Here is a 14,989-nt window from a genome sequence, read left to right on the forward strand (position 1 = left end):
TACTTTTTTTTTTTTGTAGAGGTTTTTGGTATAGGGTGCGTGCACTCACCAGCAAGACAGAGAGACAGGAAGCGAAAAATCACCCCCTGGGGGGATGGCCAAGCACAAATCCCTTCTCCTCCATTCTCCTCTATAGATCTTGGGCAAGCACGCACACATGCCTGGCATGAGTTTAAGCCACCAGGTCCAGGACTTGAACTGTGGTCGACTACATGGGAGTCCAACGACATACCCATTATGCCAACTGGTGGTCCCAGAATCTTTACTTTTAATATGCCTCATGGTGATCCTAAAGCAAGGTTCTTCAGAAACACACTTTGAAAATTTTTGCTTTAAGAGTTGGAATGGGGGCCAGCAGTTAGCATAATGGCTATGTCTCTGGACTCCCACGTGGTCGACCGCGGTTCGAGTCCTGGACCTGGTGGCTTAAACTTGCGCTGGGCGCGTGTGCGTGCATGCCCAAGATCCCGAGAGGAGAATGAAGGAGAAGAGATTGCGGCGTGGCAATCTCCCATGGGGGGCGATTTCTCGCTTTCTGTCTCTATGTCTCTCTCTGTCTGTCTGGCGAGCGCATGCGCCCTATAGCAAAAAAACCTCTCCAAAAAAAAAAAAAAAAAAGAGTTGGAATGTAGAGGGGGCATTGTGTGGAAAAAGGAGATGTTTCTATGGGAGGGACCATGAACCATGAATATACCTGAAAAGTATCCAGAGTCTGGTGGGTGGCAGAGCAGAAAAGTCAGTGTCAAGGTCAGACTTAAGGCCAGTTTGGGTTGGAGTTTCAGAAAACAGCCTTAAGAAGAGATCAGTAGGCATTTCCCAAGTTTTGCTGACCAATTAATGCTTTGCAGAGACCAGACTCACTTTTGCTTCTTGCCACTTTCCTAGCTTGGTGTTGATGATACCAGCAGGGTAGGAAGTGAAGGAGGTTTGTCTCTTCCATTTTCTTCAGAGTCAATTTAGCGTGGTTCTGAGATTGTGGGAAGTGAGGAGCACATCTACTCTATTTTCCTTCCTTCTCTCCAAATTATCTGGAATGTGCATTTGAGCCCTAGGAATTCAGAGTAGGTGAAATGTTCCTTGGCCTGGGCCACAAAAACCCTGGCTAAAGGCTGGCCTCTCACAGCCTGCAATGTCAAAGATAGAGGGCACCTTAGAGATAAGTTACCTCTAATGTTAAAGAAAAGTCACTTTAATTGGAGGTTAAAATACAAAGCCATTCTGCAAAAAAATGACAAAACCTGGGCCATCAGGTGGTGTAGTGATTAAGGTGCTGGGTTCTCACATGGCTGAGCACAGTTCTAGTCCCTGAATCAGCAGCTTGAAAGTCATGCAGGGCATATGTGTGTGCATACCCAAAATCCTGAGAGAAGAACAGAGGAGAAGGGATTGCAGTGGTGGTCATCCCCCCCAGGGGGGATTTCTGACTTTCCCTCTTACTGTCTCTCTACGGTGAGCACACATGCTCTATAACAAAAAACCTAAGAAAAATAAAATAAAATTGAAAAGTAGAAAACCAGCTTGGGACTCCCCACAATCCATTGTCTTTCCACAGTCTGCAAAGGAGAAGTAAGGCAACCATTTCTGTACACTACGACCGGCCTTGAGCCTGAGCAGAGCAGTGTTCATGGAGGCATCATTTCTGGGAGACCACATGTTCAGTGGGGCTGACTGAGAAGCCTGCTGCCTCCTTTTGGGATTTGTTTGCTAAACCTGTGCCCCAGACTTTTGTAGCCCCATCTTGAACTACAAGAGAGGGCAGGTATTGGAGTAGACAGGTGGTGTGCTTAAAGGTGCTGGATTCCCACATGGCCAACTAGAGTTCGAGTCCCAGGTGTGGAGGCTTGTTTTCTCACTTTCCCTTTGTCTCTCTCTCTCTCTCTCTCTGTCTCTTTCTCCCTGTCTGGTCAAATTTAAAAATGACAACAACAAATAGAATTAAATACATAAATATTAAAAAAAGAGAGAGAGAGGGGACCAGCAGGTGCCATGGTGGTTAAGGTGCTGGACATTCCCACATGGCCGACTACAGTTCAAGTCCTGGACCAGGTGGCTTGCTTTCTCACTTTCTCTCTCTCTCTCTTTCTCGCTCTGGTCAAATTAAAATAAATGAATGAATAAATAAAATTAAAAATAAATAATTTAAAAAGAATAAAGTCTCTTATAAAAAAAAAAGAAAGAGAGAGAGAGTGTGTGTAGATATGGACCTGGTCCCCACACCCTCTAGAACCAAAAAAGGCTAAAGGATTCCCTCATTTCCTGTGGAGGCTGACTAGCATCAGGACCCTGGGGGGACTAAATGAGAGGTGTCCCTAGCTTCATGTGATCGGCTAGAACAAGTACAAGTAAAGACATATATGCACACAGATAAGCACAGCCAGATCAGTTATACTTGAACAAACCACTTATTTTCTATTCCTTTATTATTATTTTTTTACATAGGTAGTAAATTCAAATTTACATGCTTCACAATTCAGAGAATATACAGGGATATGTAGCAAAAAGTCTTTTTTTAATTTAATTTATTTTATATACAAATACCCAGCATGATTTCTTTCACTGGGTAGATATCTTGGACAATCCATTCAAGGAGGATCCTTTAGTCCAACTTGATGATGCCTGTGTCCTTCGCGTACTGACGGAAACACTGACGGCACATGTCCAGGCCGTATTTCCGGATCAGACCTGCTGGTTTGAGCATGCGCCATGAGAGCAAGAACCCTGGCCGATTTTTCGCGGTTCGCTCCAGTAGAGCTGCTGATGACCCATCCTGCTTTCAGTGGGGCAAGGAAGCAAAAGGGCGGAAAAGTCTTTCTTCCACCCTTGGCCCCAGCCACCTAGTCTCCTTCACATACACAACCAATTGTCTTAGTTTCTTGTATTTCTTTCCGGAGATACTTAACATGAGACTTCAAAAAGTTCATGAGAAAATGGTATTAAACTTTGAATTTATTTTGTTGAGAAAAAAAAAATCCATGCATATTTTCTTTTTTTCATAATATACATTTTCCAACAACATTTTTACATCCTGGTGTGTGTGTGGTGGGAGGGATATATATGAAGAAGCTTGCTTTAGGATCATCTATGTATATATGAGTGTGTGTGTGTATTATATGTAACATGTATAGTATATATTTTTTTCTCCCCACAGTTTTTTTTTACAGAAATGATAGCATCTTAGACAGATTTGTTAAAAATAATTGTTGTATTTAATTTTATTTATTTGTTGATTTATTTTAATTTGGCCAGAGTGGGACAAAGTGAGAGAGAGAGAGAGAGAAGGAGAGAGAGAGAGAGTGTATTAAAAAAACCATCTTACTACGAAATGTTAAGAAAGAACGAACACAAACTTGAGTGTTCCACTTACTTATACAAAATTTTTTATTTTTTAAGTTTTGCCATAAAAAAACATGTACTCACTGTAGAGAGAGTAAGAAAGCACCCCCACCATGAGGCATGGTCATGCTGAAATCCTTTCTCCTCCATTTTTCCCTCCTTTTGGGATTTTGGGCATGTGCACAGATGTTTCTCAAACTAATGAGTCTGAGACTCAAACCACACAGTCAGCCATATCGGATCTAGCCACCTTAACCACTGTGCCACTGGCTGGCCTGCTAGACAAATCTCACCCTCTGTTTTTCCCCTATTATATCTTGAAGACCATTCCATTTAAATGCATACTGAATTTTCTAGTTTATTTTTATTTATTTATTTAGTTAGTTAGTTAGTTATTTTGTAGAGTAGTTTTGCTATAGGGTGTGGGCATTCACCAGAGAGACAGAGATTTTGGGCACATACGCACATATGCCTGGCATGAGTTTTAAGCTGTCAGGTTCGGGACTCAAACTGCAGTCAACTATGTGGAAATCCAGTGATGTAACCATTATGCCATCTGCTGATCCCTATTTTTATTTTTTTAAGAATTACTTATTTTATTTATTATTGTTCAATTGTACCAGAGAGAGAAAGCAAGCTGCCAGGTTCGGGACTCGAACTATGCTTAGCCATGTGGGAGTCTAGTGCCTTAACCACCATGCCACCTGATAGCCCCCTAGTTTATTTTTACAACTGCATACTGTTCCACTGTGTTCCAGCACAATTTATTTAGCCAGTCTCTGATGATAGACATTTAGCTTATTTTCAGTCTTTTTTTTTAATAATTATTTTATTTAACTTTTATTTATTTATTTATTTAAATTTGACCAGGGAGGAACAGACTAAGAGAGAGAGAGAGAAACAGAGTAAGAGGGAAAGTGAGAAAGCAAGCCACCAGGTCCAGGACTCGAACTATAGTCAGCCATGTGGGAGTCGAGCACCCTTAACCACCATGCCACTTCCTAGCTGCTTATTTTCAGTCCTCTGCTATTATAAAACACAAGTTCAGGGACTGGTAAGTGGTGTGGTGGTTAAGGGCGCTGGACTCCCACATGGCCGACTGTGGTTCAAGTACCAGACCTAGTGGCTTGCTTTCTTACTTTCCCTCTCTTTCTCTCTCACTCTCTCTCTGGTCAAACTTAAATAAATAAATAAAATAAAGTTAAATAAAGTAATTCTTTAAAAAATAAAACACAAGTTCAAGCTTTTGCCTATTAGAAAAATTTCTAGACGTGAAATTACTTAGTAAAACGGTATGTTTTTACACTGGCAATTTTAATACAATTGCCAAATTGCTCTCCATGGAAGTGAATCAATTTACACTTCTTCCAGCAACATGTGAGAGCTCCTGTTCCCTAATGCCCTTGCCAAGTCAGTGGGATATTAAAGTGTTTCTTTTTGTCACTCTGGTAAGTGAAAACTTACCCTTATAGCATCATCCAAAATGTCATTCTTCCTTATCTTATTCAATTCTTTAATAATTCTCGGGGGGGGGGGTTTGTTTTGTTTTGTTTTGTTTTTTGTTATAGGGCACGTGCACTCGCTAGCGAGACAGAGAGATAAAAAGCGAGAAATCACCCCCCCGGGGGGGTGGCCACGCTGCAATCCCTTCTCCTCCATTGTCCTCTTGGGATCTTGGGCATGCACGTACACACAACTGGCGTGAGTTTAAGCCACCAGGTCCAGGACTCGAACCTTGGTCGACTACATGGGAGTTCAGCAACATAGCCATTATGCTAACTGCTGGTCCCGTTGGGGTTTTTTTCTTTTTAGAGATTTTTGCTATAGGGCATGTTCACTTGCCAGAAAGACAGAGAGAGACAGAAAGCAAGAAATCACGTCCTGGGAGGATGGCCATGTCACAATCCCTTCTCCTCCATTCTCCTCTCAGGATCTTGGGCACACATGCACACAAGCCCAGCATGAGTTTAAGCCACCAAGTCCGGGACTTGAACCACAGTCGACTCCATGGGAGTCCAGCGACAACCATTATGCCATTTGCTAGTCCCTGATCCTTTCAAAATTCTATTTTACCGAGACCAGCAGGTGGCATGGTGGTTAAGGTGCTGGACACTCCCACTTGGCTGACCATGGTTCAAGTCCCGAACCTGGCAGCTTGCTTTCTCACTCTTTCTCTCTCTCTGTCTCTCTCTGGTCAAATGAAAATAAATGAATAAATAAATTAAATTAAATTAATAATTATAAAAGGAAAAAATTCTATTTTACCAATATTAATGTTGACACAGAAAAGATAAACCATTTGGTCTTGTTACACCCAATGTAAATAGGCAAGTTCAGATGTTCAACAGTCTTTCCTATACTACAAGAAGTTCGAAAGAGAGTGGATGGTTTCAAGCATCTCTCGGAAGACATATAATATATTATATAATATAAAAGAACACAGCAGCTTTCAGACATCTGCTAAGGGGCCTCTTCTGCAGTGATTTGATACCAAGACCACATTTCTGTGATCCCTCCAGAGAGTAGCCCTGTGAAAGCAGAAGGACTCTGATTAGCAATCTGACCTGACCTAGTCTCAAGCATAGTTGGGATTCAATATCTGAGGCAGTAAGGTGATGGTGGTGTTAATTTCTCTGAGACTTTTTTTCTCACCCAAGATCGAAATATTGATCAGAATGGTGGGAGTGAAGGTATGTTTTTCCTAGGTTTTAGCTTCATGTAGGATATTCATTTGGTCCTGATGAAGATAACAGTACCACACACACACACACACACACACACACACACAGCTCTAATGATAAACCTGGGAGGTAGATATCTTTATTGACTATTTCACTGATGAAACTGAAGTCCAGAAAGATTAAGTGGATTGGTTAGGGTCACAATATACCAGTGGCAAAGCAGTAAATACAATGTAGACCTGAAACTGAACTTAAAACTCATTAGATTCCCTTGTGAAGTCTTCTCTTCCTCCTCCACCCACTCCCACACACACCATTTCATTTAAGTGAATGGCTTGACTACCCACTCAGGCCATCGATATAAAAACCTAGAGATTAACAGCCGACAGTATAGTGGTTAAGTTGCCAGACTCTCACGTGGCCAACTATGGTTCAAGTCCTGGCGGCTTGCTTTCTTGCTTTATCTCTCTCTCTCTGTTGCACTCTGGTCAAATTGAAAAAATAATAATGATGATGAATAAAATTAAATAATTCTTTTTTTAAAAAAAGAAAGAAGCCTAGAGCTTAACATCCACAGCTGTTTTATTCATCCTATTTGTCACCGAGTCCTGTGAATTCTATGTCCTCTGTGACTTTTCTCTTCACCCTTCTTAGTTCCTCTGGATGCTGGATCATTGCAGCAGCCTCCTTTTTAATCTTTGTGCCTCCTATACATCCTTTCATCAGTCACATACAGTACCCCCAAAAGTTAGCTTTGAAAAGAGATAACCTCATGTCCCAGCTTACCAACTTCAGTAGGTCCCCACTGTCTATAGAGTAGGTCTAGACTCCTTTACAGGAACCCTACACAACCTCTTTCCAGCCACTCTGAAGTACTCTCCTGGCTCCAAGTGCAAACGTTTTTTCTTCCCTCCTGCTTTTGCGTGAGTTGTTCTCTCTGCTTGGTAACTCCTTCCCTCATTGGCCTGGAAAACTCATACTGGTACCAGCACATGGTATAATGGTTACATCACTGAACTCCCACATAGTCAACTGTGGTTCTAGTCTCTGACCCAGTGGCTTAAAACTCATGCCTGGCGCATGTGTGTGTGTGCCCAAAACCCCAAGAGGAGAATGCAGGAGAAGGTATTGCGGCATGGCCATTCCTTGGTGAGGAGGAAATTTTTTTTTTTTTTTTTTTGCTATAGGATGCGTGCGCTCACCAGACAGACAGAGAGAGACAGAGAGATAGAAAGCAAGAAACCACTCTCCAGAGGGGATGGCCATGCCGCAATCCCTTCTCCTCCATTCTCCTCTCGGGATTTTGGGCATGCACGCACACGCACCCGGCGTGAGTTTAAGCCACTGGGTCCGGGACTTGAACTGCGGTCGACTACATGGGAGTCCAGCAACATAACCATTACGCTAACTGCTGGTCCCTAGGAGGAAATTTTTTGATTTCTGTCTTTCTCTCACTCTGATGAGCACACATACCCTATAGCAAACATCCCTCTACACACAAAAAAAAAAAAATCCTCATACTTCAGTATCCCAAATTCACCTCCTCTGAGAGCTGTCTTTTGACATCTCAGTATGTTAATGGTTCCTTCTCTTTATTGCAGGAACATTTTCCAGGAACACACCTCTGTTACAAGTCTTGTCATATTGTTTCAGGATTCTTTCTCTCCCCCACTAGATTGAAGGGCACAGGCCATGAGTGACTCATCTACCCCAGAGCCTAGCTCAGCACACACAGGAGCTGTTCAGTAGGCACTCGAAAAGGCAAGGGGGGGAGGGGACAGACTCTTCCCCAAAACAACAGGACCCTGTTCATTGAGTTTAGGACACTGTGAGGCTTAATGCTTCAGGTTATCTCTACCTAAAGCAAAATGATAGGAGAGCATTTCTCCAACAAGTTAATTCCCTTGTAAGAGGTGAGGAGAGGGAAGACTGAGGAGAGAGAACAAAGCTGGAATTTTTGCCCTTCAGGAACTCTTTCCTATTGGCAGAGGCAACACATTAGCTAACTTGAGAAACATCTGAGCTGATGTCACTCAGCAAAAGGGTAAAAGGGGGACTAGGCCAGAACTCTCAGAATTTGCAGAGAACACCCTTTACCCTGAGTGGGTGAAAGAACGCTTTGCCACTCACTCCACCCAAACCCTCCTGCAGTAAACAGTTCTCATTCTAATGACTGTCCCCTGAAACTTGCAATCTGTCCTTTCCTGGTATTTCTAAAATGAACCCTAAAGAGCTGAAATAAAAAAACACTCAAGAGTCTTTTTCGCATAGCAGAAAAGAAAGGAGAGGCCTATCATGTAATTAGCATTTTCAGTATACTTTTATTGTTATTTTAAATGGCATTCGAATCAGTTACAAGTTCAGCAGCCTACTCTGCCCCACACAAATACTCCTGCAGGTAAATAGGGACTTTTAGATGAAATGTTGTCTGCAAGAATCCTCTGACCCAGTGGGATTTGTCTTGTCCTGCCTGCGGAGAGGGATTCGTGCCTTTCCGGGGTTAGAGCAGCATTTGAGGGTGTCTCTTGTGCAGGCAGGTGGGGGAGGGGCGGGGAATGCAGGGTCACGGTGGGTCAGGGGCGAGCGTGGGCGCAGACTTGCTGGGAAAGCCCTGGGCGCCCTGAGTTCGGGGGTGGGGCCGCGGGAGGCAGTGCTGGCCCGGGTGGGAGGCGGTGCCTTGCCGGCCCTTCCCTCGGCCTGGCGCTGCAGAGCGCTGCCCCGGCTGCGCCGCTCGCCCGCGGGTCGCGCCCTCAGTTAGCGCTCGGCCTGCGCGCTGTCTCCTTCGCTGGCGGTTTCTGGTCGGATCCCAGCTGGCCCAGACTTGCTCTGAAGTAGGAGGAACCGCTGTCGAGCGAAAAGTGCACACGGGGTGATTGATGAACTCTTAATAGGAGTAACCTCGCCCGCCCCCCACCCTACACACACAGAGAAATCTTGCACCCCGGCCCCTCCGCAGGCCTCCTCACTGCCGAGAGGGGCCGCGGTCGCCAGCCGGCTGGGTGATGAACTCACCGTTTGTCTTTCCGAAAGGCTTCCAGGTGGACTCAGGAACGCCCGCCCGCAGCCTGGCCGCGCCCGCCAGCGCGGGAGCACGGAGCAAGCGCGCGTCACGTGGCGGCGCAGACCCCAGCGGGCCTTTGTGCAGCGCTGCCGCGCGCCCGCCGGGCTAGCAGAGCGCCCCGGGGAGCGGCGGCTATTGTTCCCCGCTGAGGACTGGGGCGCTCAGATTCGGGGTCACCGACAGCGCCCTCCGTAGATTGTCTCCAGGACGGGTCGGGGCTTTCTTTGTTCTCTGGGATGGCGTCGTCACTGCTCCAAGGGGTAGCGGACGGGTGGCAGAGAGTGGGTTGAGGGAAGCTGGTGCCAGCTTCCTAAAGCTGAACTCGCCCGGCTCACTTTCCCGCTCGCCCGGGGGGGGGGAGGGGTGTGTGTGTACGTGTGTACGGTTTGTGCAGGGCAGTGCCGTGAACAATAGAGCCATCACAAGACCCTCTCAGTGTCCTCACAAGTCAGAGCCACTCTTCTACCCTTGGGAAGGGTCCTGGCCCAACAGGCCTTTCTGGCCCGTTTTTAAGCTGTAGTTCCCGGGCAAAAATACTTAACTGAACCACAAAGCTCTCTGGGAATTCCGATTTATTAAGGTCTCCTCTTCTGGTGCTTACAAATGTTAAAGCTCTACTTCTTTTGTAATTTTCTTGATATTATTATTCCTTAAATATGATCCAGACTAACTATAGGCGTCAGACAAAATATTTTGCCACAAGATCTTAGGAACAAGACGACTCTCTGATTAGCTACTATCTTACAGCCCTCCTGGGGGACCCTTCACCTGCCCCCACTACTGCCGTGGATTGCTTATCCATATACCTCGGTTCCTCCTTCCTGTGTGGAAATTTTTGTTCACTGTGCTTAACAGTGAACCTGTGGACCTCGCCTAAAAATCAGCTTTTGGATTGTCTTTGTATTTTCCAATTTGCCAAGGTGGGTATGAGCCCAGAGGGAAGCATTTAGAAGTGCATAGACTTTAGGCCAGGTATATAAATCCCTTTGATACCAGCCTTGGATCCCCGAACTAAGGGCATGCGTAGCTGCAGCAGAAAACAAGGGAACAGCGAGAAGTGAGATTTCATTCTCTGTGTTGATCCTCTCCTTTCACTGTCCTCTCCAGCACCACTGACACAGTAAGTGCACTATCCAGTATTTTTTCTCTCCACCCAGGTCTCCTTCAATGGAGACCTATGAGAACTAGCCTCCAAAAGTGATCAAGGCTTGGCTAGTGACACCCAGTGTCATCTCCCTATGTCCCAAGTGTCTAGGAATAGGCCTGCTCACCCAGGCCTTAAGTATACCCACTCTGAAAAGTTGTGGTGCCCTGAAGTGATCAGATTTTAGGCCTGTGGAGACTGGAGCTTTCTGCATCTGTTTCCTAAAGCTGAACAAACGTCTATTCTTTCAATTCTTCTCTTTCAGTTTCTGAAAAAAGGAACAAAGAAATGGCAAGAACTGCCAGATGAAGAACTTCCTAGACCAGTGACGGGGGAATAACCATTTCTTGAGTTCTGAAGGAAGTTTCCGCTAATTCTCAGGATAAAGTCAAAACTGGCTTGTGACTGTTGCTCGAATACCGAAGGTCTAAACATCTTCTGGTTCCTCCAGGTCAGGCAGAGGACCACTTTTTATTAAAATAAAGGGTTACTCACTTCTTTGTTATTCAGACATACACCCACACACATCCTCTTCACCCTCCCTAATGAAAAGCCTCAACAGATGGAGAGCCTGGACTCTCAGGTCTGCTGGCTAAGATGCACTTCACTCAAAGGCCAGTCAGCTGGTACCGACTGGGGAGGGAGAAGGGACAAGCAGCTAGTATAGGTAATCACTATCTTTTAATACTTCCTACAAATAGAAATTCGAAAAATCTTGTTCAGCAAGGTTAGCAGCCTCTGGGGCCTCAGAAACCAATTTGGCTGATGTGCCTCTGATAGGGACGAGGCTTGGGACTGCACCAAGGGGAACGTATATGTATCCCTCTGTATTCTCTCTCTCATTTGAAAGCCTGTTCAAAGAAATGGTACAAATGGATGGTTAACTTAATGATTCCATCAGAGGCGGATTTTTCTCTGTCAGGTCTTTGGATGAGGCTAAGGTCTGAAAGCCAGAGGCAGAATTGCCCTTTCTCACATCCCTGCCACTGGCCAGAACTACTCTTCCAGGCCTTTTACTCTGCAACTTCTCCACACCCCTAGGGCCAGCCCAGTTGGTTCTCAGCCCTCCACTCCACTCCAGGTTGAGTCCCGAGTTTTTCCTGGTTGCAGCAAAAGATCTTCCACTCCCTAAATCTCTTTCCCACCCCTGACCTTCCATTTTGCAGCGGTCTGTTAGGGTACTACCTGCCTTAATTCCCATTTGATTGCCTTCACAGAACCAGAGCCACCAGAACGACTGCCACTCCTTATCCAAGGGACTGGGCCTTCTTTTAGACTTCAGGAGGCTTCACAACCTTCCCCGATCCCCACCTCCCCCGCAAAGCGGTCTCTATAAGGAAAAAGCAGAGCTGGTCAGAGCGGCCCTCCTGTGCTGCACACGAGGTAGACGTTCCAGAGACCAATGCCCTGAGGGAGACCGGCCCTTCCCCACCTCCCGGCGTCGGCCCGCGCTGCCTTTGTGTGGCCTTCCCCTCCGCGGAACCCGGGGGGAAGCTGTGCGCACAATGGCGCGGCTGCTGCGGGCACGCTCGACCCAACGTCCCCGGCGGCCAGACTTCGTAGCCTCGAGGCTTGGTGCGTTCTCCTTTGCCCCACTCCCACCCCCAGCACCCCTACGGGAAGACAGACGCTAGCCAGAGAGAAGGTTTCTTTCCCCGGCTAACTTCCCCCTTCCCGCTGCGGGTCCTCGGCCGGAGAAGGAGAGGCCGGGGCGCAGGGCGCCATTGCTGGAGCCGACCTCCCCTCCCCCACTCTTTTTTCTCCGTTTCTCTGCGAATGGGGAGGGGGGAGGCGGGCGCCTCCGCCGATAGAGCAGCTATTGTGACCTTCCCTCGCTGAGCGGGAACCCAGCCGAGTGTGTACCGCCGGCGATGGCGGGGTAGGAGGACTGTGTGAGCAAACCTCGGGTGCAGAGGGGGTGGCACTGGGAAATAAATAAAGCTTTGCACCTTCGGGCAGTTGGGCCCTTCAGAGGGCGTTCCGTTGTGTTTAGACTCGGGTGCTTCCTAACACTAATTGCAGGCTCGAGAGGAGCGGAATTTATGGCGAAGGCCAAGACGGCTTGTTTATAATTTATGAAGTTTTAAATGACTGTACCGCAGGGCCCAGCTCCAGCCAGAGCGGGTGGCTGCGCGGGAACGCGCCCTCCCAGGACTCGCCGCTATCCCCACCCGCGCCAAGAGCAACCGACTGTGCCCATCACATGACTCACACCAGTGGCAGGAACAGATCCTAGCCCTGCTCAGAAGTCTGGAGCACCACAGAGGTGGGAGAAAGCCGCAGATTTGGTCCTAGAGAACTCCCTCCACCACCTACCCCAGAGGAGGGCCTTGGGGAGGCTGAGGCTGCCTGGAGGGGGAACCCCTAACCCCGCACTTCTTTGGAGCCTGAGTGACACCGGAAGCTGATGTCAGCCTGGCTAGACACCATTTAAAGTCTAATCCATGAAACCCTAAGCCGCAGATGACATGGGGGGCTTCGCAGACACCCGCAGACTCAGCAGATACTCCTGCGGTAACACACCGAGCTGGAAAACGCCTGGAGCCATGATGCATTATGTATTTTTATTATTATTTATGGTAGGAAGAGGAGATGAGGGAAAACTGGGCTGAATCTAAACAGCCTGACAATTCATCTATTTAATATTTAGCCAGTTAAGAAAGGTGGTTGTAACCTGCAAGGCAGCGAGCTCTTGATTTCTCTAATAGCTTAAAAAATAATTTCTTACAAGACAATTAGAAATTCTGCCTATGGATGCAAATTTCATAGAAAACAATGTTAAGTCTTGAAAGTGGGTAAAATATGCCTTCGATTGAAGTCATTTATTCTGTTGATACACTTCTACAACATATATACTTTAAACCTGTTCGGATAAAGTGAAATTTAGCAAAAGGATATCCCTTCCCACCCCCAATCTAACATGCCATTTTTAAAAACAGCACAAAGGAACAAGGAAACTAAATATTATTTTGAGCCATCATTACTTAGCGAAACACAAACATCCAAATAGAAACGATTGCCCGTTCCACCAGAAGATTAGAAGTTAAATTATTTCCACACAAAAGGAATTTCACCTCATGTCATGGAGGATGTAGTAGGAGTTGCATTATTTGTCAAACCAAATTGAGATGCGTAGGCTGACTTTGCTGAAATACAAAAGAATTGAACCTTATCTGAAGGCGGTTTCCAAGTGCCCCTTCTCACAGAAGTGGTGTAAGTTGTCCGCCCCTAGCTAAAGCCACGCTAATATTTACAAAATGGTTGTAAATCTTTGAGGACTTTTTTTTTGCCCCTTTAGTACAAAGAAGTAGGAGTAAACAGGGTGTTTATACTTGTCATGTTCCATTAATGAAACTTTTATTACTTCACATCCTGGGGAAGGTTTGTTTTCTTTAGAAATGAACTACAGACCACTACAAAGGAAAAATTCATGACAGCATTTCCTAGAAAAAAAGCTTGGGTGCTCCTCTCTGGATGATCGCTTCTTTCTCTACACCTTAGCTTTTTCATAGCTCAACTATTCTTACAACTTCTCTCGTGTCTTTGATTGTCAGTTTTCCTTCAAGGTCATTATTATTACTAATGCAGAAAAGTGAGCTGTGGCCTCCCCAATGTAAAAGTCGATTGTTTCTAGAAAGGGCGGTAGAAACTGCAGTGCTTTCTTTCTAAAGCCCTATCCAAATCATCCGCCCAGAACATTTCTAGGTTTCTAGGTATGCATCCTTGGATCCTCCCCCGCCCTCCCATTTCAGTAGCTGGAATGTAATCAAGTATCCCCAGAACCAATTTGTGCACTAGATGCCAAATAAATAAAAATATTTTTCTTCCAAGCGGTCAGTCTCTTTCAGGGCCTTCCGTGGGGATTGTGCGAAAGATAAAGGCAGAGTGATCTGCTTGCAAGTATGCGTGATTAACACAGATACACTTCCGACTGAGAAATTTTTTTATTCTAAATATTTGTTCAAATAGTACCAGACAATTTGAAATCAATAAACTATGTTGAGTGACGAGGGCCACGGCTCTTGAAAAATGACTAGCGTGTGTTGTTCCCCGCCACCAGGCTGCCTGCCTGCCTGCCTCTACCCATGAAGGACAATTTGCGGTCTTAATCCTTTACATGAACTACATACACCAGCCACGGTTACAACTGTTCAAAACTACTCTCTCAACTAGTTCAGGCGGAGGGGACTAAGGTGAAACGTGGCCCCCACGGCCTGGGAGCGTGTTTCTAAACTCAGCTGGAGAATTCTACAAATATACACATAAATACATTAAGACGAGGATAAATAATCAGGGAAACGAAATGACTCGCTTCAAATAATAAATACAGATTGTTTAGTCCAATGCAATCCTTAAGGGACGGGAAGGAGCATATAAATTAAGGTCTCCAAAACTAACCTAGACGAATGCGGGCTAGGCCTGAGACTCTCCGGGTTCTACTCCCTCTGCAAGGCCCGTCGCTGATGGGTCTTAGACTTACCTTTGGGACACATAACCAGAATAGAGCCCCTCGGTCCGCAGTATATGGCACTGTCAGGCTTACAAGGGAGGATCCTTGCGGCTGATTTATGGCGAGCCACCCAAAGGAGAACGCGCCTGGAGGGTAGGCCCGGACCTCCTCGCTGGAGGCCGGAGACCCAGGAGGCGGCGGCCAGGTCAGAATCCTGGAAGGGGGTCCCTCAGGTGCCCTGCAGGCCCCGCCCGCCACCCCACCACCAAAACAAGAGGTAATTGCGCCGCTAGTTCGGGCCAGCGGCGGCCGCTCCCGAG

At 46.3% G+C, this 14,989-nt stretch overlaps 1 long non-coding RNA gene and 1 pseudogene across 2 annotated transcripts; both read right to left on the reverse strand.

Annotated features, from left to right (window-relative positions):
- Positions 1 to 2,596: 2,596 nt before the first annotated feature.
- Positions 2,597 to 2,766, reverse strand: LOC106735142 (40S ribosomal protein S29 pseudogene; annotated as a pseudogene).
- Positions 2,767 to 8,357: 5,591 nt separating this feature from the next.
- On the reverse strand, positions 8,358 to 12,168 carry LOC102503234 (uncharacterized). Of its 2 annotated transcripts, XR_001370549.1 has the most exons (5): positions 11,652 to 12,168; positions 11,405 to 11,549; positions 10,368 to 10,487; positions 9,027 to 9,323; positions 8,358 to 8,858 (listed from the first exon to the last, which is right to left on the reverse strand). It is a non-coding gene; the product is annotated as an uncharacterized LOC102503234 (long non-coding RNA). The 2 variants fall into 2 exon arrangements; XR_334925.2 differs by having other exon boundaries at positions 11,405 to 12,168.
- Positions 12,169 to 14,989: the final 2,821 nt, after the last annotated feature.

The sequence above is a fragment of the Tupaia chinensis genome, unplaced genomic scaffold (genome assembly GCF_000334495.1).
Source record: "Tupaia chinensis unplaced genomic scaffold, TupChi_1.0 Scaffold000314_1, whole genome shotgun sequence".
In the NCBI taxonomy this organism is placed as follows: Eukaryota; Metazoa; Chordata; class Mammalia; order Scandentia; family Tupaiidae; genus Tupaia; species Tupaia belangeri.